This window comes from Nyctibius grandis, chromosome 22 (genome assembly GCF_013368605.1).
Source record: "Nyctibius grandis isolate bNycGra1 chromosome 22, bNycGra1.pri, whole genome shotgun sequence".
Taxonomy (NCBI): Eukaryota; Metazoa; Chordata; class Aves; order Nyctibiiformes; family Nyctibiidae; genus Nyctibius; species Nyctibius grandis.
The window spans coordinates 2,926,819-2,949,832 of NC_090679.1; positions in this window are offsets into that span (position 1 = coordinate 2,926,819).

The following is a 23,014-nucleotide window of genomic DNA, read 5'->3' on the forward strand; positions in this document are numbered from 1 at the left end:
TAATACCAGGTGATGTCAATCACTTCTCTCATGCAAATAATCACTATAAATAGAGCAATTACTACATAAGCAGTCAATTATAAACTGTTGCATTGTGGAAAAAAACAGTACATTGGCTTGCTGTCATTTCCGAAAGACATTTAACCTTTTACTAAAAAAATAAATAAATGATTATGATTCAGTGGGAAAGATCTGGAAAAGCTGCTAAAAGAGATAAGAAAGTAGTGTTGCTTTCCCTTGCATAGGAGTTGGAAAGTTCAGTGTTCCTTAGCTGAGTTCCGTTTCTTTCTAAGATTACTTAGATTGCGGTACTAGATTGAAATGAAGATCCTTTGTCTTTGCAGGGCCACAGGGGCCACAATTACAATTTGACTAGTGAGAGGAAGAGAGTTTTTTGAGAAAAATGTTCACAGCTGCAGTTTAGTTCCTCCAGAATTCGTTCAGCAGGGTAGCACAACACCAGGCAGTACAGGACTGACTCAGCTCTTCAGCAGATGTGTTTTGGTTAGTTTTGGGGGTTTTTTTGTTTTTTTTTGTTGTTGTTGTTGTTGTTGTTGTTCCTGAGTAACTTTCCTCATGTGCCTTAAAAGAATTCAGGCAGGCATTCAAGTTACTGAGTGACAAACCACAGTTGCAGAAATTAGCATTCTTATATTTAAATGTTAATATCGTACGCCAAAATAGAACCGCCATCTCTATCATTTAACGTTTCTGCAGATTATATTGTTGTTACGGATAGCTAGTGTCATGGTAAGTAGTTCTTGCTGTGTTCCAGTGACACAATTAGTTTCTTCACTCTGTGTTGCAGAATTAGAAACAACCAGTATGTGTATTCGGAACACTCGGACTCTGTGATTGTAGAGCATTTTTTAGATAACTTTGGACACCAGAACATCCATGTTCTGCACTAGAAGACCCCAAAATAAACAGAATTTTTGAATAATAAAATGTGGAGTGATGGTCAAAACTGGAAAGAAAGAGAAATGTGAGTACTAGAACAAGCAATGACGTCAAATGTGTTTGTAACTAGATTCAAGAACTGTTGGACAAGTTTGCTTCTGATAGCGAGGGAGCAGCCACGTGTCCTCTACTTCCATCTGTAAGTCTCAGTGCTGTGATTTTGAAGTCTGTTAATTCACTACTCTGCTTTTTTATTGAGGTGGGACTCTACATCTCAGTTAATACTCTGTAATGAATACAGTAAATGTATGTGCATCATTAGTAAAATCTGGGAAGAGAGATTTGATACCTATTCATAAATAATCAGTGATTCTCAGGTCCTTAACAGTCTGTTTCACAGTAAAAACAAATATGTTGTTCTTGTATTAATATTATATTAAGAGCTCCTCTGTATCCCCATTTGGATGTGTTTAAATGAAGAAGAAATCCTCACTGTATTATTTACATACACTGCATAATGTATAAGCAGGACTCACTGTTGAATAAGCCAAATTTAACTGACATTGCATGTTATTGTAATTACTGTAGTCATAACAATACTGAGCCTTTTCCTAACAGTTTTCTGTCGTTGATGCTTTTTGAATACGCTGACTTACCTTACTTGGGAAAGCTTTTCAGAATTATAATTGAAGTGACTGTGTGAACTGCACAAGTTTTCTTTCTGGAAATAATCATTGTACAAAGTGAGACACATTCCCGAACCTGTATATAGGAAAACACGTGTAACACTTGATCATCTGTGATAGCTACAAATAATTATAACTACTCTGTGGTGAACATGTAACTTGTTAAAAGCAGTAGCATTTCAAAGGATCAAATGATTAGAAGTGAGCTCTTCAATCAAATACATCTTGAGACTAAAACAGGCTTTAAAAGCACGTACCTCAAACACTAGGTAATTCTGTTTATGAGATGCAGATAAAAGCAAGGTCAGAACCTACCCAGAAGTTAGAAATTGTGTAATACCAAAGAATAGGGGTGTAATACTGCAGGATGGAAACAAAGTCTGGCTCCTAATTTGTGAGCTGTTTGATATAATGCTGCTGTGCTAGAACATATGTTCATGGATAGGAAATTTAATTTTGAGACCTTTTATGTATAAGTAAAATAGTTCTCAGGAGGTGAAACTAAAGGGAAAAAAGAGATCTCTTTGTTATTTAAATTATTATTCAAAATGTTTGAGTGTTGTTTTTTAAAAAAAAAAAAAATACCTGAAGTGAATCAGATACAGTGAAGAATTCTTTGGGTTTTAATTACACAGTACTGCCACCTAGCATCAACTCACAGATTTGTACGTATGTTTGTAGATTTACAACTGTATCACTCTCAGGCTTTTACTTAAATTTATTTTTCTGTTGAATCTTGTTATGAGCTTTAAGGCTATAAATGTCTATGCTGAAAAAAGACATTTCTTACCTGGTAAACCTCAAATATTAATGTGAAAAGATTTTTAATTTAGACAAATGGAAACGGGAGTAGTAAAAGCTTTTTCGTTAAAAAGATATAATAATATTATAGCTAATATTAATGGTCTCCAAGTTTGTCTTGGTAGATGCCATGTTAATAAATGTTACTATTTTAGCAGCTCTCAAAATAAAACGTTGCATTTTCCATTAGTGATGTCCTTCCAAAATCAAGCAGAAAATGGAAAATAAAATCTCCTCATGTTTTTAGTGCACATATCCCAGTTTTACATGTTCCTAAAAAGAAAAATGTCTGTGGGGTGGTAATAAACAGGGTCACAGTAATCAAGACATGACTGATTCTGCATGTTGCAGCAGCTAGATGTTTTATGTTTGGAAATTTGTGAGGTTTGTTGAGATATTTCATGCTGACATACAAGGGAATTACCAGCTTGCTTAGTCATATATCCTTGTAGTATAGCACAGTGTGAAGTCTTCCATAGTATTACTCTCAAGTGTAGTGTGAAGTTAACACATCCAATCAAAAAGCTACTTTACCTTAATAATCTTTTAGTGCTTTGTTCTATTTTATTTCACTTTATAATAAATCAAAAAAAAACCCAAAATATTACACTTAGACCGATGTTATATTTAATGAGCCCTTTATAGGATGTAATACCAACTGTTAATCGATAGACATGCTGGAATATCTTCTAATACAACCTTGTAGGGTTTTTTAAATTAATTCTTATTAAAATTATTGACTTATTGTGACTTACTGGGGTTGCAACTGCAGCAGTTTTTCATCCTAATTAGGAGGTTAGGTTCCACTGCTCAAACTGCAGATAATAGTGTAATGATTGTCATCTTGAAACATAAAAATCAATGTGAGATACTATCAAAATCTGTGGACTGTCACAAATTACGGAAATTATTCAGGGTTTTAAAACCACTGCTAAATAATGCTTCCTTTTATTCTTTATAACATGTTCAAGCACAACTACTCAAAAGAATGTCTATTAACATAAAGCAAATATGAAGTGGTGCTCAGATAGTTAGGGCCACCTCTTAATCTGTGATATAATTTACAAATATTTTAGGAGAGATATGGAATAGTCTTATATTTTTATAGTATTCAAAATCAAATACCTTATTACAAATTATGTAGCAGGATTATATTGTAGTTAACATTGTGCTCTGTTTTCTGGTCAGTGTGTTTGTTTATGCGATAAAGAAACTGGAATGTGAAGGTAATGACCACATACACCGCCTGTACATTTCCTTCCCTGGTAACATCATGAGAATTGGAAAATTTTAGGTCGTTCTATGGATACATATTGCATCTTTTCTTTTGCTGTTTTCGCACTGCAGTGTCAAGGGGCAAAAATGAGAGAAAAAGAAAAAAAAATTGTGGTTGTCGCTGGGGCTGTGCTTCAGTTAGAGGTTATTTATAGTGAGTTTGTTTTAATATTTGATGTACACAGACCTTTCCAGCTCAGTCAGGTGTAAATCTGAAAAACCCCCTTTGCTATAATTGCCTTTGGAGGTCTGTGGGAGGTTTTAAAGCCTCCCATAGATTCTGAAAATAATCTGAAGAGAGTATTTTCTATTCAGATTAAAAATCCATCAAGTAATAACAAACTTGAAGGTTTTTTACTAAACTACCCAGAATATGTACTTGTAGAAATAAATACCCAAATACATGAAATGCAGAGTTACAGAAGTGAACAAGATGCATGCTATTTAATTACTGCGTTATAAGTTACTATACAGTTTCCCATTCTATCTGCCCTGCCTGCAGAATTTATTTTCCCATCTTCTTATGTTCCGTAATGAAAAAAGTGTCCTGCATTTGAACGTTTGTGGATGTCATGTGTAAGAGGAAATGAAAACCGTTGGATTTGAAAGAAAACTAAGCTGAAGTTTGCATGTGAATATTCACCAAGTTGCCTCCCTGTTGGTCCTTGTCTCCTTGGAAGTACCTTAAAGCAACTAATTTCAAGTTTTTAAATGAAGCGCTACAAGTTTGGGGTCCAAATCTTACATTTTATTTTGCATTTCCTCTCCATCATCTATGTACACTGGGAATTGCTGACAATTCTTCATAATGCTCTTCTTCTTTTAAAAGAACATATGATTTTAGAGGTAAAAAGCACAGAATCACAGAGAGGCTGAGGTTGGAAGGGATCTCTGGAGGTCATCTTGCCCAACCCCCCAGATTATGTAAGACTTCTCAGTTTTATTCTTTTCGTTTTGAAGACTTTCTATTAAAAAAAATAAAGTCCATGCCATTTTCAAGCATATTCAGTCCCCACATCACCCAACTATGGGTTCCAGTTGGAGTTAAAATGAAGAAATGAAAATGGTTCTTCATGCAGCAGGGAGCCTGGGCTTGTGAGCCTCCATGCCAACACATACTGTGGCTGCAAAAAACTGACATAGGCTTCAGCGGAGACTGAAAGGTGCTTTCAGCTTGAGTTACCTCACATCAGTTTGAGTAAATCCTGAGCTAAAAAGACTGAGTTTAGACGTATCAGACCTACATCCTCTCTTCTTCCTTTTCCCTGGATTTCTTCTCACTGCCACTGCTGCAAACAGGATGCGGGGTGGGGTGTACCCATTGTCAGAAACACTTCTGTCCTCCTCGGGTACTAACTGGGAAGCGGTAAGTGTGGGAGAAAAGGGGAGGAGGCCCCGTGCGTGAGAACTGCAGGTTTCAGACCTCGGTAGAATTACCAGCTGCCTTAATTTTAAATTTCAATAGTCTGTGCTCTAGCAATGCCCTGTAGAGAGAGAAGCTGGCGAACTTCCCATTGCTGATTGTATGATATCAGCATTGTTTTGCTGTGTTTTAAATATATTTGAAGTTTAAGAAATGGAGAGGCCATTTACAGCATTGTAGACTGGGATGTGGTACAGATCTCTTTCCTGACAAGTATATGTTTTGTTAGGTAGTTACGTAAGACAGCACAACAGTTCACAACTCTCCACTTTTTGGGTTTTAGAACGTGCAGACACTTGAGTTTGCAGGTACAGCATGAACATGGCGAACGTGTCCAATGACATTGAGTTTCTTTGTTCACGGTTGCTCAGACATTTAGAATCAGCTCATGTGTAACTCTACTGTGATGAGTTGACTGAAATTCTAAATTATGTATTTAAATTTTAATGCAAGCATATTTTTGACAAAACCAAAACCTTTACTAGTATGTAACTTTGCGTTTTCATTGAAAAAGAGCTTTCAAAATGATGATGCTAACCATGCTTGGCAGCAGAAACTGGCAGAATTGTGAGCTGCTGCAAATCAACATATCTCCATCAACTCAGTGGGGGTGCAGTGATTTATGGGAGCTGCAGAGCTGATAATCATCATTATCTTTGTGTGAAGAAGATAAAACTGGCTCTGAAGATCTACACAGTAGATTATGGCATTATTTGAAAAGTGTTTATTAACCTTGCACTGTTAAACAGAAAGTAGCTTCTGGTATCTGTTATAAGAAAATATAAGATTTATAACACTTGAAAAGGAAACAATAACTTTGGCCTTCTCATTAACATTATTTATAGCTTAAAACAGCTACGCCCATGGTTTTGTAGGCTTTTGAAAATGGCCGTTGTGTCTATATTTGGATGCAAAACTGCACACTGCTAGTGTTAACTCACGTGTCAGTAATTCTTTGAATTGTTTGGATGATGAAACAGAAATTGTTAGAAGAAAGCCTCCTCTATCAGCATTAATGATATATTCCAAAAATTTAGGTCTTATTAAATTCTTTCTAATACAAAACAAGGAGAATTTTGACTACAATAATTAAAATCACATTAACTAGCACAGGCTGCTTTTCTCTTTTGTAGTGTCAAATCCAATCCTCAGTGTGAAAACAAAGCAAAACATAATTTTAGTTAAATGTTTGTTGAATAAGAAAAGAAATATTTTCCTTTGTAGACTCTTTAGAAACAATTAAGCATTAGCTCTGTCAAATACTGAATTATAAGTGAATTCAGTTTAAAGTATGTGAACCATACATTCTTTGAAATTTGCCTGAAAAGACTCATTATAAAATTAATGCCATGAAAAAGCACTCCTTTTCAAACTGGGTAAAGCACCTGAATACTTTTCGTAAGTGGCTGCACATGTTTTGAAAGCATTCTAGTAATGCCTAAAAACCTTCTAAAGTACCTTTCAACCGGTAAATTTCATATTCAGCACATCTGTGTTCCTACAAGACTTGCAGTAATAATCAGATTGGTTAACTGTATTTTTTTTTTTTAAGATTGATTTTAATGCTTTTATCGATTTGAGGCAGATAAACTCAATTGTGTGTGAAATCTTAGAATTATAGAATCATAGAGTGGTTTCAGTTGGAAGGGACCGTAAAGATCATCTAGTTCCAACCCCCCTGCCACAGGCAGGAACACCTTCCACTAGACCAGGTTGCCCAAAGCCTCATCCAACCTGGCCTTGAACACTGCCAGGGAGGGGGCATCCACAGCTTCTCTGGGCAACCTGGGCCAGTGTGTCACCGCCCTCACAGGAAAGAATTTCTTCCCAATATCTTATTTATTTTGGTACAAAAGGGAATTGAGTCTTGGTAGAAAAATCTTACCTTCCAGGGAGGAAAAGTCTTTAGACTTCGCTTTTTAAGGCATATTCAGCATACTTCAATATTCATCATTTTGGTCAGCATTACTTGTCAGATATAGAGTTTATTCTATCAGTGCATTTTGGATGCAGGACAACACTTACAAGTATTATTGAATGGTAGATACGGGAATAGTGTATTCGTTATTTTTGTTTTATCAACCCGTTATTCCAAGTGACTTTTACTGGCTAGTAATGGTTACTTCAAAGAGTTGCATATAAATATACACAGTAGAAACTAATTAATTTTCAGTAGTTTTGGAAATGCACGTGAGGAATAGCTGAATTTTGCAAATCTGTGCTGTTACCCCATGCTGGATTCATTTATAAAGAGAATTGTAGATTGTTTCAAATGCAACTCCACCTAGAATTTGTGAAACCAAGAGAAATGAAGGAGTAGGATTTCCAGAAATGCAGATGGGTTTGGGGAACCGTCAAAATTAAGAAGCTGGTAAAAGCTGAGAGGCAGAAATGGGTCAAAATCAAGTAGCTAAAACACAAGGAACGTTAATGAAGTTCTGATTATAAACAGAGAAAAGAAAATCTTAGTATTGTCAGTATGCTGCTGTGAAATGTGTGCACCATATTCTGACCTTTATTGGTTTCCTTTTCTTTCCTTTTTTAAAAATATTTCAGTTTTACCTGCTGCACTACAAATTTTGTACCTAGTTGTCCATTAAATCTCCTTTGGGCACTTTCGGTGGGAGTTGTTTTGCTTTTCGTCACACGCTGATCCAGAGCACGGTTCTCTGCTGCCCCAAACACTTTTCCGTCGTTGTTACTCTGTCTTTATTAGTGCACAGGGCTCTAACATGAGTCAGAGGGGTTTGGTGTATCTGTGGAGCTTGAACACAGCGTTTGTAATTCTAATGTGTGTATGTTTTAATAGAAATTATGGGTGCTTTTTGTGATGTGACACTTTGCTTTTCCATAGTTAAGTTCTTACAGGGAATGATAAGGAAACACGCTTTTGGTCTTTCTGACAAATTATGTTACTTAGCAAAGTGAGGATTAGCCTGGTTCTACATAGATAAGTAGGCTTATCCTTAGACTTATCTGATTTCTGGAATTCTTAGGAAGTATGGGTGAGTCTTATGTATAAAGAAATAACTTCTTTTAAAAGCATTTTTATTCTTCATTTAAAAAAAATCTAATTAACTGATATGTCACGACTTCATGTTGAATTACACTTTTTAAATCGTACTCATTTGAAGCACTGATCTGACCATCTGTCTGGTGATGCGCTTGCACTGTATTAGAGCTAATATTGGTGCAGTCTAAATGGAGTCATGGAACTATGGACCAATTTGTATTTCATTCTTATCACTCAAAACTCAATTTCTAAATGGAACATTTCCTCATTCTGTAGTCTTGATTATTGGAAAATATTCCAGTAGCCTCATGTAAGTTTTTGGAGCTGAATATAAAAACATTTCAGATGGCTAAATGACTTAAAGGCAGATATCTGACATTTTTCACCTCTGTGAAACACAGGGGAAGGTTTGCTTGTTCAGGCTAGAATTTCTGAGAACTAATATTAGTTCTGAAAATTTGAGCCAGTTCAACTGAGTATATAAATTTCCTTGAAGATATTTATAGGAAATAAGATAACTAGTTTTATTTTATTCTTAAGAATCACTATTTTCAAATAAAGGTTATTCTACCTACATAAATTCAGTTGCAATTTAGGTTACTGCAGGTCTTTGTTGTGGGAAGTTCCCTAAGTCTTAGGCACTGAGATTTGTGTGTTGTAGAAACTCTCCTCTGCAGATCTTGTAATATATGAATGTAACCACCAATTCTAAATTGCAAAGAGAGAGACCTGATCTGCAAGCTACTCTTAAGGAATTGTATTTCTTTTTCTTGTGCTCTTTTTTGCATTTTATTATTTTAGTGTGTGACCATGCTATTACACTATTTAAAAAAAAATTGGAGTTGAAAGTTGACTTGAAGCTGAAAAAGAAAATTAAATAATTTTTAAAAAATGAAAGGAACAAGAGTTCATGGAAACTGCTTTGTCCGTGACAATATTTTTATGAGAATGAGGAATAGGACTTATAGCCAAAGTAGATAAATAGCTTCTCTATTTATTTTGAAGAATAGCCTATGCAAAAATTCAAGCAAGGAAGTTTTTGAGTTGTGTACGTGTATCAGCTCTTGACTAAAACTTACTTTACAATCAAAATTGTGGAGTTGGACAGTCTTGTTAAATTGCTGAAGCTTGATTTCTGTTGCTTCTGCTCTCACTTAACTCTTAGTGTGCTTGCTCAGCCTGGTGGTTGTCATTCTTTTAGCTTGCCTCAAGAAATGGGAATCAAACAGGGGATAGCTGAGTGATCTAAATGGAAATCCTTTCTTCTTGTGGTAGCTGAAATAAAAAAAAAATTGATCATGGTATCTTTAATGGTGTTAGAATTGAAAGAGGTTAGCAGTTTGTTCACAGATTCTCGGTTTGTTTCTTTTTTAGTCTAATTGCATATGATTGAACAAATACTTGTTTTCTTTTTCTGGTTTAAATTCTAGCTGCTTGTGTAAGCACAAAACTCTTGTCCATAGAAAGTTGGCTGTATGGTTCAGGGAATAGCTTTTTCTAGGATGAAGTCAGTATGAATTACTAATAAAGAAGGTATTCTTGCTGCCTAATGCACTACATTCAGATATAGCCTTCAGTGCCACCTGTTACTCTGTGTTACTGGAAAGACAGAACTGGAGTCGTCCAAAGTCCTTCAATAATTTCGGTCTTGCATGAAATCTTTGCAGTAATGGCTGCAAGAGATGTCACTTTAAGTGGCTTCGGCTATGCTACTTACAAAATACTCAAACATACACTTTCTAGTCCTGCTCTTTTTTGGGTAGGAGGCTCTGTTTTTGTGGAGTATGAGAAGCCTAAGGTTTGTAAGAAGCTCTTTAATTCTGAGGTACGTGGAGTTCTCTTGTCAGTACCTGAGGACCACCGCCTTACCGGGCCACGGACTGAGCTCACAGATCCGGCGCCTCTGGGAGTTGGTAGTCACAGTCTCATCCACTGTTTGTGCAGAATTTGCTTTCTAAGAGCAACATATGCATACTACTGAAAATTGCTTCAAGAAAGAGGTTTCTTTTCTCTACTTTGCTTCTTATTTTTATTTTAATAATTCATAAAAGATTTCATGAAAGTTAGAAATTACTGAGATAGTTTGGACAACAGAGTGAATTGGTAATGGTATATGGATCATTTTACCTGTAGGTCATTGTGTGTTTTGGTATTGACCTAAATTTACGATCTGATGGCTCTTAATTTATATGAAAAGCTGTGTCAGATAACTTTCCAATTCTGTTTCCTGGTAAATTAGGTTAAAACTGTTCATAGTTTATTGATTTCGGTTCAGGATAATTAAGCATTTATAGTGTTTGTTTCCAATTTCCTTCCTACTCTGAGAGGTACAGAGACAGGAGACTATTTTTCCGACTGCCTGTAAGGCAGGACAATGTACTGAAGCTATTTAAAGCCTCCCTTAGCCACTCCTGTGGGAGGAGAAATGCTTTAAAGGGTGGAGCATTAGTAATTGTTTGTGAAAGACGTAGTAGGATGTTACTTACAGCAGTCTTTGTCCAGGGGATTGAGGTGCATGTGTGACTACCATTAAGCCAGAAGCGTATGTCTGGGTGATCAAGTTTCATGAACATAGGAATATATAGCTTGAAATTCTAGACCTATCAACATCGATGGCAACTCATCTCAGACAACTGCAAAAAAGGCAAGTTAAAAAGGAGATGATTAATTAGAATACTTTATTGACTCTGCATAACTCAAGAACTACCGACACTAGTTCATGTAGTGTATCTAAGTATTCCTTCCTTCACATTTTCTGCTGGCAGAAATTGTCCCTGGTTCTCCACAGGTGGTCTGAAGCTCTTAGAAAAACTTGTAGGAAAGTGAAGGTGCTGGGGAAAAGGTTGAGTAGTTAGTTAGTTTGTTTGCTTTTTACACTAAAGCAATCACAACTTTTTGATGCAGTTACCGTAGGTGATGCTCTCTCCAGAGGTCAGTTCCAATGCTGTTGGGGTTCCTCAAGAATAAGACTGTGTGATGTGTAAAACTTGGAAAATAAAACAAAAAACCCCAGAAAATTTCAGTTGGTTTTCTGACCTGCTCCGAGGACAACAGTTCTTCCTCTGACAATAACTAAAAACCACCTTTGGTAGCAATGGAATAGCTCCTTCCCGGTTCACCAGGACACCAGGGTCATCCTGGGAGACCAAACCTTTCCTATACTAATCCCCAGAATGCAGTTATACGACTGTTCCGTCTGTATACCCAGGCCTAGTGGTTTGCGTTCGCAACGCACAGAGAATGACCCCTGCTTTGAACTGAATACAGCAGAGAGTAAAGGTTGGCTCCCCACCACCCAGTATATTGGCTAAAATTAACAAGCCTTTTGCAGTTTGGCAGGCGGGATTATACAGGAAGAGAAACCACCACTGACTTCTGTGGGGTCGTGGGTTCATACCTGCTATCTGTGCTATATTCTGCAGTGGAAATAGTAATGGAAGGATTTTTTTCTGGTGTATGACAATATATAGATTTTTAAACTGAATAATGTACCATATGTCTGAGTATCACACACACACCACTAAAGTTGGTCATTGGCCACATACCTATAGGATAGGCACAGATGGATGCCATGCTTGCTGGGCTGCCAAACTAAAGACAATACCCTCAGTGGAAAAAGAATATGTCTGCATTGATATACATGACACGGGAATGTGCTGTGACTGGTGGAGAGGTGGACTCTCAGGTGTTCGAGGTTACAATTCCTTTACAAGCGCTGTTTTCTTTAGATTTATGGTAGTGTCATTATAACAGCAGAGTTGTTTCCTTTTGGGTTTATTTTCATATTTTGAAGGGACTGTTTCGAAGTTAGCACTGTCAAATGACATGTTTGGAAATGTATGAGCTTGCAGTAATGTCTTGGGAATTATGATAAAGATTGTGATTGTTACTTTTGTTAAACTGTGCTTTTAGTCCCTGTAGATTTTCTTCACTCTAGAACTGCGTTTCGGGCATTTTCTGTTCCCTCAGTGGGTCTGTATTGTGAAACTGAAGAAGCAACAAAGCCCATTCTGCTTTTTCTGATGTACCATTTCTGTGTGACTTCCTTTTGTTCTGTCATCAGCATGACTGTGTAGCAAGGACCCCACTGCAGTCATGTGTGCTGGTCCTCTGCAGTCTGCACACGTGTGCAGACATAATGTAGCCTCTACCTTATTGTGCTATTGAAGCTTTGAACTCAGCTTTAAACGTGCAAGCTTAGATGCATTGTCTACTTTAAAAAGCTCTGACTTTTTAAGCCTGTATGCTCAGTTACAAAGCTTTCAAAAGTAAATAAATACCTTTTTTTTTTTTCTTAATGACTATGGAACTTTTCCTAAATTAAGAATATCAGAGTCACAGACCATTGAGGCTGGAAGGGGCCTCTGGAGCTCACCTAATCCAAGTTTCAATGCTGAACTGAGACCAAGTTACTAAGGGCTTTGTGCAGTTGAGTCTTGAGAATGTGTAAAATTCCCCAGCCCCTGCAGCAACCTCTTCCAGTGCATATTTGTCCCCATAGTATTTTTCACGCACCTCATTTCTGATCAGAACTTCCCATACTATGGTTCGCACCTATGGTTTCTCACTTGCCTTTGGTTGCCCTCACTAAAGACTCTGGCTCTCTCTTCTTCACAGCCTCTTAGGTCCAGGAAGGCCACTGCTAGGTCCCGCTTAGCCATCTCTTCAGCAGCCCAGTTCCTTCATTTCTCCATGCAGATCACATGCTCTGGTCCCTTGAGACACTGACGTCCTTCCCTGGACTTGCTCCAGTTCATGAACATCTTTCTTGTTTTGTAGGGGGAGCAGAACTCAATGCAATATTGTTGCCATCTGTAAAGTACTGTTAAAAATAATCATATTAAAAAATCATTTACCTAGGTAGCTAATAGAGCATTGGAACAAAGACAGCATTTTAAGGCTTGCATTTTCTTAATAAGTTGGTTATGACTGTAGAAATTCTAGTTTCATGATGTAATTTTTGGTAAAATAAGTTATTTATTTTTGTTCTCTGTACATAACATCTAATCCTTAGTAGAAGAACCTCTAGTTACTTTTCTGGTTTGAAAAACAAAGCTATAAACTTTATCGATTTCAATATCTTTAGAGAGTAAGTAATTTTAATAGCGATTTTGAAATATTTTAAATTCCATGTACTGTGGATGTAGAACAGGATCTCCATATAGCTGTACAGGTACAATAGATAGTTAAAACCAAGTGTTTTCATTGAAGTTATAAATTTTATTTTGCAACAGTCAGTGATACAACTGAATGCAGTAGGTAAAACAACATTTGGTTTAAATTTGTTTTACATCTTTCTTGCCAGGTTCCCTTAGGATTGATCTGTATCCTTGTCTTAAAAAGCTGATGCTTTTGCCTGGGAAGTTTGACCACGGCAGTCGAAGAATGTAGGCATCTCTGTTCTGGATACACGGCAATCTAGGCACCAGATGGCAAAATTGTGGGGGCTGGCTTTAGTGCAGTGAGCTTAATCTCGGGAAGAAATTAGACACTGCAGCTTTGTTATTGTTCTTTCTGTGAAATGGCAATGGAAAGAAAGGACAAAATAGATTTTGTAAAGATTCCTTGCAGTTTTGAGAGTGTTCTTAACTGGCTACTTCCTTGTGACTGTTCTTGCTTTCTAAAACTCAGCCACACATGGTGAATAGGAGATGGTGGTTTGCATTTCTTATGCAGTAGTTTATCTGAGAAAATCCCCATGTGAGTTCCCATGTTCTGTGCTGGTACAGCTTAAGACCTTGCTGTCTCCAGGTGCCTTCAGGCACCTCCTGCTAGGTGTTGGAGGAAGATCACATACAGGGTTGAGCATTGTGGCAGCTGAGGAGCCAGGATGGGCTTGCTTCTGACAACTCAGCCACGTGAGCAGTGACTGCTGACAAAGTGACACAGAGGAAACCTCTCATCCACCAGCAAATGCCAAGCTTTCTGTGGAGACACCCACAGATAGAAGATAGTAAGCAAAGCGATGGTCCTATCCAAGAAGTCTGCAGAAGGAAGTTGCAGTGTGAAGTTATATGTTGGGTTACATATACTGTCCTAACTGACTAGGTAGCTAACATGTCTTGAAGCTTGTGGCCTTTTCTCTAGAGTGATTTTCCTCCAGAGTGATGTGGCCTTTTTCTTTGTGATTTGTGGGTGGCACAGAGGATGTAGTAATGTCTGCACAGTGACTGTACAATATTATGAGCTATTTGCTGCTGCTTGTGGTCTTGGGCCGGTTGATTTCCTAGAAGTGTATTTTTCTTGACTTAGGTTATTAAAAAGGTTTCCGTTAATCAAGATAACCCTTTCTGTCCTCTTCTGCCATGATAATATGCAAGCAAACCTTGCACTGCAGGTTTGGGAGGACCAGCTTTCAGGGTGACAGGGCCTCCATTCTGTCCCTGCCAACCCCTTGCTGTGTGTACACTGGAAATTCACTTCAGAGATTTTGAGTTACAGTTGGTCATTTTATATAATTTTTGTATTCATTTTATCTGTTCTTGCGAGGTTTAATTAATTTTTATAAAGGAATTTATTTCCTTTATTGAAAGATGGGACAACACTTGAGGTGTAGTTGTTAGCTGAGAAACTTATAGTGCAGCCTTCTTACTTCATTATGCAACATTTCATTGCTGTCTGAGGTGATCTAGAATTTAAAATGTTTCAGAAAATACTTTTGTGGAAGCTGTTGAGATATAATGTCATCTATTTCATGTGCCTTAACATGAGGTTCCATTGTCTTCCATTCATTTTTCTTTTTTCCCTTTAACTTTTTCTTAGCTTGCCTTGAACCTTTAAAACAAAGGATCACTTTGGGAGTTTCTTATTTCTGGTAAAATCTGTGTGTTTACAAAGGCAGAGAACTTCCAAGGAGTAAGACTAATAGTTTACACAAACAAAAGGACTCTTTTCTTTCCCCCCTGCCCCTTTTTTCCTTTTTTTTTTTTTTTTTTTTTTTTTTTTTTTTTTTTTTTTGTCCAATAGAGGAGAGTATCAGAGCTTAGCTGAGTGGGTTATTTACTTGTGTAATTGGGAATAGCTGTCTTTATAGAAATTCTACTAAATACTGTTAGACATTTTAAGATATTGTTGCATTTTATTATCGTGATAAATTTATACAGCCTTAAAAATGGTCTCTAGTAAAGCCTTCTTTGAATAAAATCTTTGTAGGTTGACACTGCAAGCAGAGAGAAAGCATGTTAAAGCATTGTTAATGAGCATATGAAAATGATTAGTATTGAATTGAGGTAGGAGAGGTTCCGTGGAAGCTGTAAAGAAAGAAGGGGCATGTTTCTTGAACGGGATGAGAGAGAATGATGTAAATTTAGAGTCAAAAGCAGGTGGTGTTCTCAACTGAAATGAGAAATAAAGTACCTAAACTCATAACTGCTTGCATGATTACTACATTTGATGAGTTCTGAGAATAGTCTTGTAGAGGTTTGAAAATGGCTGAGAAATCTCTTCAGCAACACGATCTTCTTATAGTATCATCCTCTGATGAGATGTACACGGGAGCTTTGCTTGATGTCAGGTTCTGGAAAAGTTCACCCTTAACAGTGTGTTAATCTATTAAGAGCAAAGAAGAAATGAAAGGTGTGTTCCTAATGGTTTTCTTTTGGCTGGTCTTTTACTCAGTGGTACAGCTTCTGCTATTGCCAGCAGGAATGAAAGTGCCCAACAGGTGTAGAATTATAGAATGTTTTAATGTAAGGAAGTGGAGAGGAATTAGGAAGGAACTGTCTTAAAATTCTTGGCATTGGACCTGCTTGGGTGCAAGAAAAGTACAAGTCCTTTCATGTCAGTTCTCCAACTTTATAGCATGGTCATATGTTTAAAATCAAAACCCTTGAGTCTAATATGGAAGCACAGTGCCCAGGAGTTCTTGGAGACAGGTGATGGATTAGCCTGGGTGTGAAGGAAAAGGCTTGTGGAAATGAACAGCATACAAATCTGCAACTGAAACTATGGGGATAAATAACGTTTTTGAGAAAATAGAGGAGCCTTACAAGAGGACAGAACACCTGTAAATGCTGGTAAAAAATTAAATGAACTAATGGCTAAGTGTTGGTGAAAGCAAAAGAGAGAGGAAATAGCACAACTTATGCTCCAACCAGCTTGATATCTTGCCTCCACTGCTAGTAAGGTTAAAAATCGCATTAACTTGATTAAAGACAGCATTCTACCCTAGGATTAGAAGGAAAAAAGAACATCACCAGTGGGCAATTAAATAAAGCAAGTTGTCATTCATTGCATGGGCATTTAGATCTATCTCACTTCTAAAAATGTTGATCAGTTTGATCAAAGACTTAATCAAAAATTATTTAGACAATTATTTCCTGATTCAAAAGTATTCTCTAGTGATAGGAAACTATTATACAGAATCGTTAAAGCATGCGTAATTGCATTGTGTTAATTATGCAATGATAAATTATTCTACCTTTCTTCATTAACAGCATTTTAGCAGTAGGTAACAGTATTGTTTGTTCTTTCTAGGCAGTAGAGAAGTAATAGTGTTCCTCAGGCAATTATTTTTAGCAAACCTAGTCTTTTGAAGTGGCCAGTTTGATCTTTAAATCCATTTTGTGAACTTATTCAGCTATACTAATTTTAAGTCATTATATTAATTGATAAGTTGGTCTGTTGTATTGTTCTGTGGTGACTTGATTTTTTTTTTTTTTTAATCTGATTGCGTAGAATGATGGAAGTATGTAGATAACAATTATAATGCGAGCAGAAAACCAAGAACTGGAACTTGAGGTTCCCAGTGTGCAGCAAACTTGTATGACCTCAGGTGGGACATTGACCCTTTCGGTGTTTAACTTTTTCTGTAGCATAAGGGTAATACAGATTTAGCTCTCATGGCTGTCCTAAAGCCTAACGAATAGTTGGAAATAGCTTTGAATTTAGGAGTGGAAATATGTTATCCCAGGATAAAAACTCTACTTTTTTTCATTTGGGCAGTGTTTGGAATGGGGGAATGTTAATACCTCATTCAGAAAAGAAGGAAATACACTCTCCAAGGGGAAAAACTTGAAAACTTCACACAGCTGAGAAACTCCAGGACACGTAAAAATTTTTACTCTGTCACTTCTTTTTCTTTGCTTGTCTTTCAAACTTTCTACTGTTCTACCTCTGTGTATCTAGGAAGAAAAGTAGATGTCATTTCAGCCTCATTTATATAACCCGTAATGTTCTGCTTAGTACTAATTTGGGTGGGTTTATAAGACCTTCTCTGAAAAATGAGTTAAACTTTTTCCTGTTTGTAAATGTCTGTATTTTTTTCATTGCTTGTGTCACATGTTTGTACAAAACATGGCCATCTTGCTGAGTCAGTGTGATGCAATCTACTCCCAATGGCTGCTGTAACATCTAGGATGGGAATCAACATGATAGTTGCCATACTCTTTTGATGACCAGCTACTGAAATATGCAGGATGCAAGTAATATTTTAGTGAGTTTAAAACAACTTTTCAAGAAAAATCATGTAAATATACTGTGTGGGCTAATCGAGGCACTAAATTAGTTTTGTGTGGTGGAGGCTTAAAGGCCAATATTTTTCTTCCTGCTCTGGAACCTATCGAGTGTTGGCAAAGCTTGCTATTTCTCAGGTTGTTCTTAGAGGGGGAAAAGCACACAGTTTGTAGCAGATGAAATGAAAATGAAGAATTGGTTGATTCATATATGCCACACTCTGCCTCACACCTTGAACACTGGCGGATGCTTAGCTAATAATGAAATTTTACTGGTACGGTTTCCAAATCTATGGTGATCCCCCAGCTCATGAGGTTCATAAACCAGAAGCCACATTTAATAACATTTAGGAATTTGTATCCGAGTTTGTCTAGCTGCTTTTTCAATGGACATAAAGTACCTTTAAGAAAGAAACTCTTCATTTTTCCTCAGTTGTCAACTGGTCAGCTGCAACTCTGAAGCCTCTCAGTACAGAGAGGAGAATGTGGTTGTATGTATCAACCCTCACTGCCCAACATACAGTGGAAAATAAGGGGTTAATCTTAACAGTCAGTGAATGATGTGAAAGGAAGACTGTTAGAAAGCTGTCTCATAGCTCCTGGGCTTTTCATCAGTTCTTGATGGCATGTTATTTTCTTAATGGGATGTTATTTTCATAATAGATTTAAACAGTTCTGGGATTTGAAAGAAGTTCCTGGAGTACAGAAATCTCAGAAGATAGTCTGGAAATAAAAATATGTATATTTAAGTAGATAGAAATACATATATGATATAAATATTTGGTACAGTATTTGATTTTGTTGTTGTGTTTACAATTTTGACTGCCCTTAGTCTGAAAACACTTCCTATAGCTTTTATTTACTAAAAGAAAAAAAAGAAAAAGCTGTTTTTCTCTGCTGTAAAGCACAACACAATGCCTGTAAGCACTGTATGTCTTCTATTACTTAAACTTGAATCATTCATCAAAACTGTTCTGAAACAGCTATTTCAGATGTCGTACTAAATATGTCTAATTTTCAACGCAATACACAGAGTACTATACTAAAAGGAAAATCCATTATTTGGAGCAAAAAAAAGAATATGAAAAATCTGAAGAAAGACTTACCAATGGGATATGAGGTTACATTATTACACCAAACAGACTGTCCAGATATGCTTTGATTTTTGGCCCAAATCAAAACCAGCATACTTGTCATCAACATTATTTCATGTAAAAAAGTGTACGTAGTATAGTAGCATTTCATTAAAAATTTGCATTTTTTATTGCCTTCTTTAAAAGGCAGAGGTGATCCAGAAGTAGACATGTACTTTTTCACTAATATTAAAATCGGCAAAAAATACAACAGTTCAACAACCCTTTTATTTATTCCCTGAAAACTTGAACTGTGCCAAAGCTGAATTATTGAATTTTTTCATTTCAAAAATAGTCTTTGCATAAAATAATGAAGAGCATTTGAATCTCTAAATCACAAGCTTTTTTCCAATGGCTGATGATGAAAAGAAGTACAGGCTTTTAAGAGACCTGTTTTTTAATGAATAGATTGGTACATGGTGTACTACTTTTTTAAAGAAAAAAAAGTCTTTCTAATATCATATGCACTGTTGTAATATTTTGATCTAGTTGTGCTAGGTTGTTTAGGGGCATGAAGTAAATGTGTAGTGCTTTGTTTTGTCTTGAACTTCCAAGTGATTACTGCATTCTGTCTATTGTGAGTGGCAGTTGTAATGGCCACGTACGCTGTAATAGTATAAAGGACCATTAGAAAATGCAAGAAACAAGCACGTAACTTAAGCAAGATCAGTGTACAAATCAACTTCAAATTTAAAGAGAGTTTTAGCGTAGGCTTTGCTAAGCCATTAAAATTCATTTGAGTCCTCCTTCCGTGCCTCCTGTTGATTTGACTTTGCTAACACAAAAAGAAGTGGACAATTTTTTTTAAAAAATGCTAAACAAAACACTGGTTTTCATTTCTCAGCTCCTCTTCTCGCCTCTCCTCTTGACATACAGTGTTTTAATGCCCTTGGACTACCCCACAGTTACCACTTACCCTCTTGTTACCAGTATTGTAGTCGTGTCCAGGTAAATAGTTGCTGCACATGAACAGAAGAAATCCTACATTGGGTGAATAGTGGGTCCGTAGTCCGTAGTTTATTAGACACACGTAACTTGCGGGACATGTGATACGTGTCCATGCATCAGCAGCAAATACAGCATGTCCCATTTATTGCTTTAGATTTACTAACCATGGAAGGTCTAGATCACCTGAGATTATACACCTTTGAAACTTGACCAACTTCTTTTGCAAGCCATAAATAACTTGTTCAGAAAGTTAGATGTGGGTCCTATTAGTGCTTCATAAATGATTACAACAATGATAGCTGAGAAAAACAGTTCAAGTCAGTTGTTAGTGGTTGTACTCTGTAGTGTAAGTGGGTCAATATGAGCGGTCTTAGTGAAATCCTTTGAAACAAAAGAAATTATTAAATCAGTTACTATTTAGGTCAATTACTCAAAATAAACCATTCATAGAGTGCCCTTGAGACAGGCAAGTCAAAGGGTATCAAGAGTTTTAGACTCAAATTGAATCTCACCATTATTCTCCCTTAACCAAAGCTATCACATTTTACCTTTCCAGGAATACTTTGCATAAAGATTTGACTATCTAACAGGGAAGGTGTTTGGCATTGAATTGAAACAGTATTTCATCTATTTAAGATAAGTATGAGAAAAATATGAAAGAAGTTTTCTAGGAGTGTGTTACAACTTTATTTAATCGTATTTAAGCCTTGGGTGGTGATGCTGTTGTCTGAATTTTAGGAGTGGTTTGTTGACAATGCTATGGAACTGCTTTTTTTACCTGATGGTTTTGTTCATAGAAAACCCCAAAGCAGAGGTGAGGATGAGAGAAGAATCTGTGAGAATTTTTTTGTTGCATTTAGGTAGATATATTTAGTCCCAGATGCTTGGGATTTGTCCTCAAGTAATAGAAAAATCAGGAAAAAACTAGAAGTACTGTAATAAATATGAACATGTCATTGAATAAAAACCCTAATAAAATGTTTTTCAAATTATCTATGGTATTTTTAAGCATCTCTTAAAATTTAGTAAAGTTCAAGACATTTTTAATAGTATAGTGTTGTAAACATCAGGTTATTCACCAATTTCTATGACATCTGATTCTTGTAACAAGATTTCCCTTAAGAAAGGTCAAAGTAAAGCTGTTGGGCCATACTTATCATATTTCTACATTTATTTTCTTGTGTTAACCTGTTGGACTTATCATGGTAACAACAGTGCAGACGTTGCGCCTTGTACTCTGCACATGAGGGTGACTGAGGAATATTTCTTGGCATTATCAACAGTAGAGCACTGTGTTACCATTCCTTTGGTTTTTGTATTTGTAGGGTAATTGTGCAAAACTCTACAAAAGCACGTTTATTGAGGCAACAGTTTCAAAAAGTGTTATCTGCCTGAGAAGATGCTTTAATAAGCTAATATCATGGAAATACTCAGAAGTTCTCTCTCAGTCATAGGAAATCCTTCTTTTAACTGTAGTAACAAGGAATTAAATTTTCTTTCAGAAACAATAGAAATCGGGCCAGACAGCGTCAAGTTTAGCAATAATAAAAACAAAAAGCTGTTTGTTTTTCTGAGCTCATAGACAATACCTTCATATGGAATAATAGGTTTTTGTATTGAACAGGAGCGTGAAGACACACAGGGAGTAATCGGCAGGTTTTGTTCAATACTGTACTGTATTCATCTGTTTCTGTGTGTTATAATTGTGATATATTGATACCTGAATTTGATGAGATAGCATTGAACTGGCATCAAAGAGCCAGGCTTTGTTAATCTAAACGATCATATATCTCCTCAAACTTCAAGCAAGTGTTTGTGTTACCAGTGTTAACATACTTTACAGTTTAAAAAATATTAAAGGACCAAATAATTGAACTCAATAATTCAGATATAGAGAAGTAAGCTTAGCCAGCAGAGCTTCAGAGGGGTGAGAAATGGGAGTGTATGTTTTGTCTTCCTTTCTCTCTAAAACTAACCCTCCCAGTTTCAAGTGCTGTATGTCTTCTGATTTTGTTTTGGCTTTTCTGTGTGTGGTGTTTGTTGTTTTTTTCCCCCCCTCTGAAGTGTACCATCATAGTTAAAAATAAGAGAAAAAGGAGGAAAAAGTGAAAGCACGTTTACAATTTTTATCACTCACAGATTGCAGAGTACCTGTGGGTGGCTTAAAGCAGCTGTTTCTCCTGGTTACCTAACTTTCTTCTTTAAAATATAGAAAGAAAAAAAAAAAAAACACAGCAAGTCTAAGTGCCAGAATCTAAATGAAGCCAAGAAACCTTTTCTCAAGTTCACTAGCTGCTCTGGCCAAGTACATTTATTCTCTCTTAGGGACATAATCTATTCCAGCCAAGAAGTAAGGATTTAGCCAATACTTATGCCGGTGTCATGACCTTCTCTTCTACGGGTGCAAACAACTACAACAAGAGACATGACTGCTTTCTGGGGTTTTATCATCTTTCCCTGGTGTGCGTTACCTTGGTGGCAGAGGTAGCAGAAGGAACCGTACTGCTGAAGTGCTTTGGTAGTTTAAGACTCTGGCTTGGGACTGGGCGTAGCTGGTGTGTGGGACCTGCTTCCATTCTGCTGGGGGGGCTTTCGAGTAGGCACCTGAACTGAGAGGGGACAAAGGGAAAACAAAATGCCTTCACCTGTCCCAGCTAAATTTGCCAAAACTGTTTCTTCACCTCCTTAGTCGTGTGTAGAAAAGCAGAGGTTTTGTTCCAATTTTTGCTTGTTAGCAAATCTGAGTATTTTTTGTGGGGGAAGATTTAATTTCCAGCAAAAAGTTTTGTCATGAGGATTTCTCAGGCCTAGTACAGACCTGGACACAGGATGCCATGAGACAAAGACATACATAAAAATACCAACTCAAAATAATTAGTACCCTGGTGGTTAGGGTGTATTAGTGTATTTCTTGCTTTCTACAGTATCTTTCATTTAGCAGTTTATGCATGCTAACTGTGCATATATTAAAGTATATATGGCACAGTAAGGGTGTCCTAATTAAGTAGACTGTCAGAATCTCTCTCTTTCTGGTCTGGTGAGCAAGAAGATACTTACACAATTTTGAAGACCTCAGAATGCTGAGATGGATAAACTGGTCATCTTGAGGGATTGTGAAGAAGAGCATCTAGCCATGTTCTGTGGTGTACAAGAGCAGCCAATTCCCAAAGTGTGTTCAGAGAATCATAAAAATGCAGAAATACCAAGGCTGGAGAGGACCCCTGGAGATACCTGGTCCAACATTTTGTTGAGAGCAGGGCCCTGGATTATGTTATCCAGGGGCAATAAAGTCAGTTGCTGCTGCTTGTGAACACATTGTTAAAGGGTAATGTACACCTTTGTAATGTGTTAATGCTGAATAGGTACAATCTCCTCTATGTAAC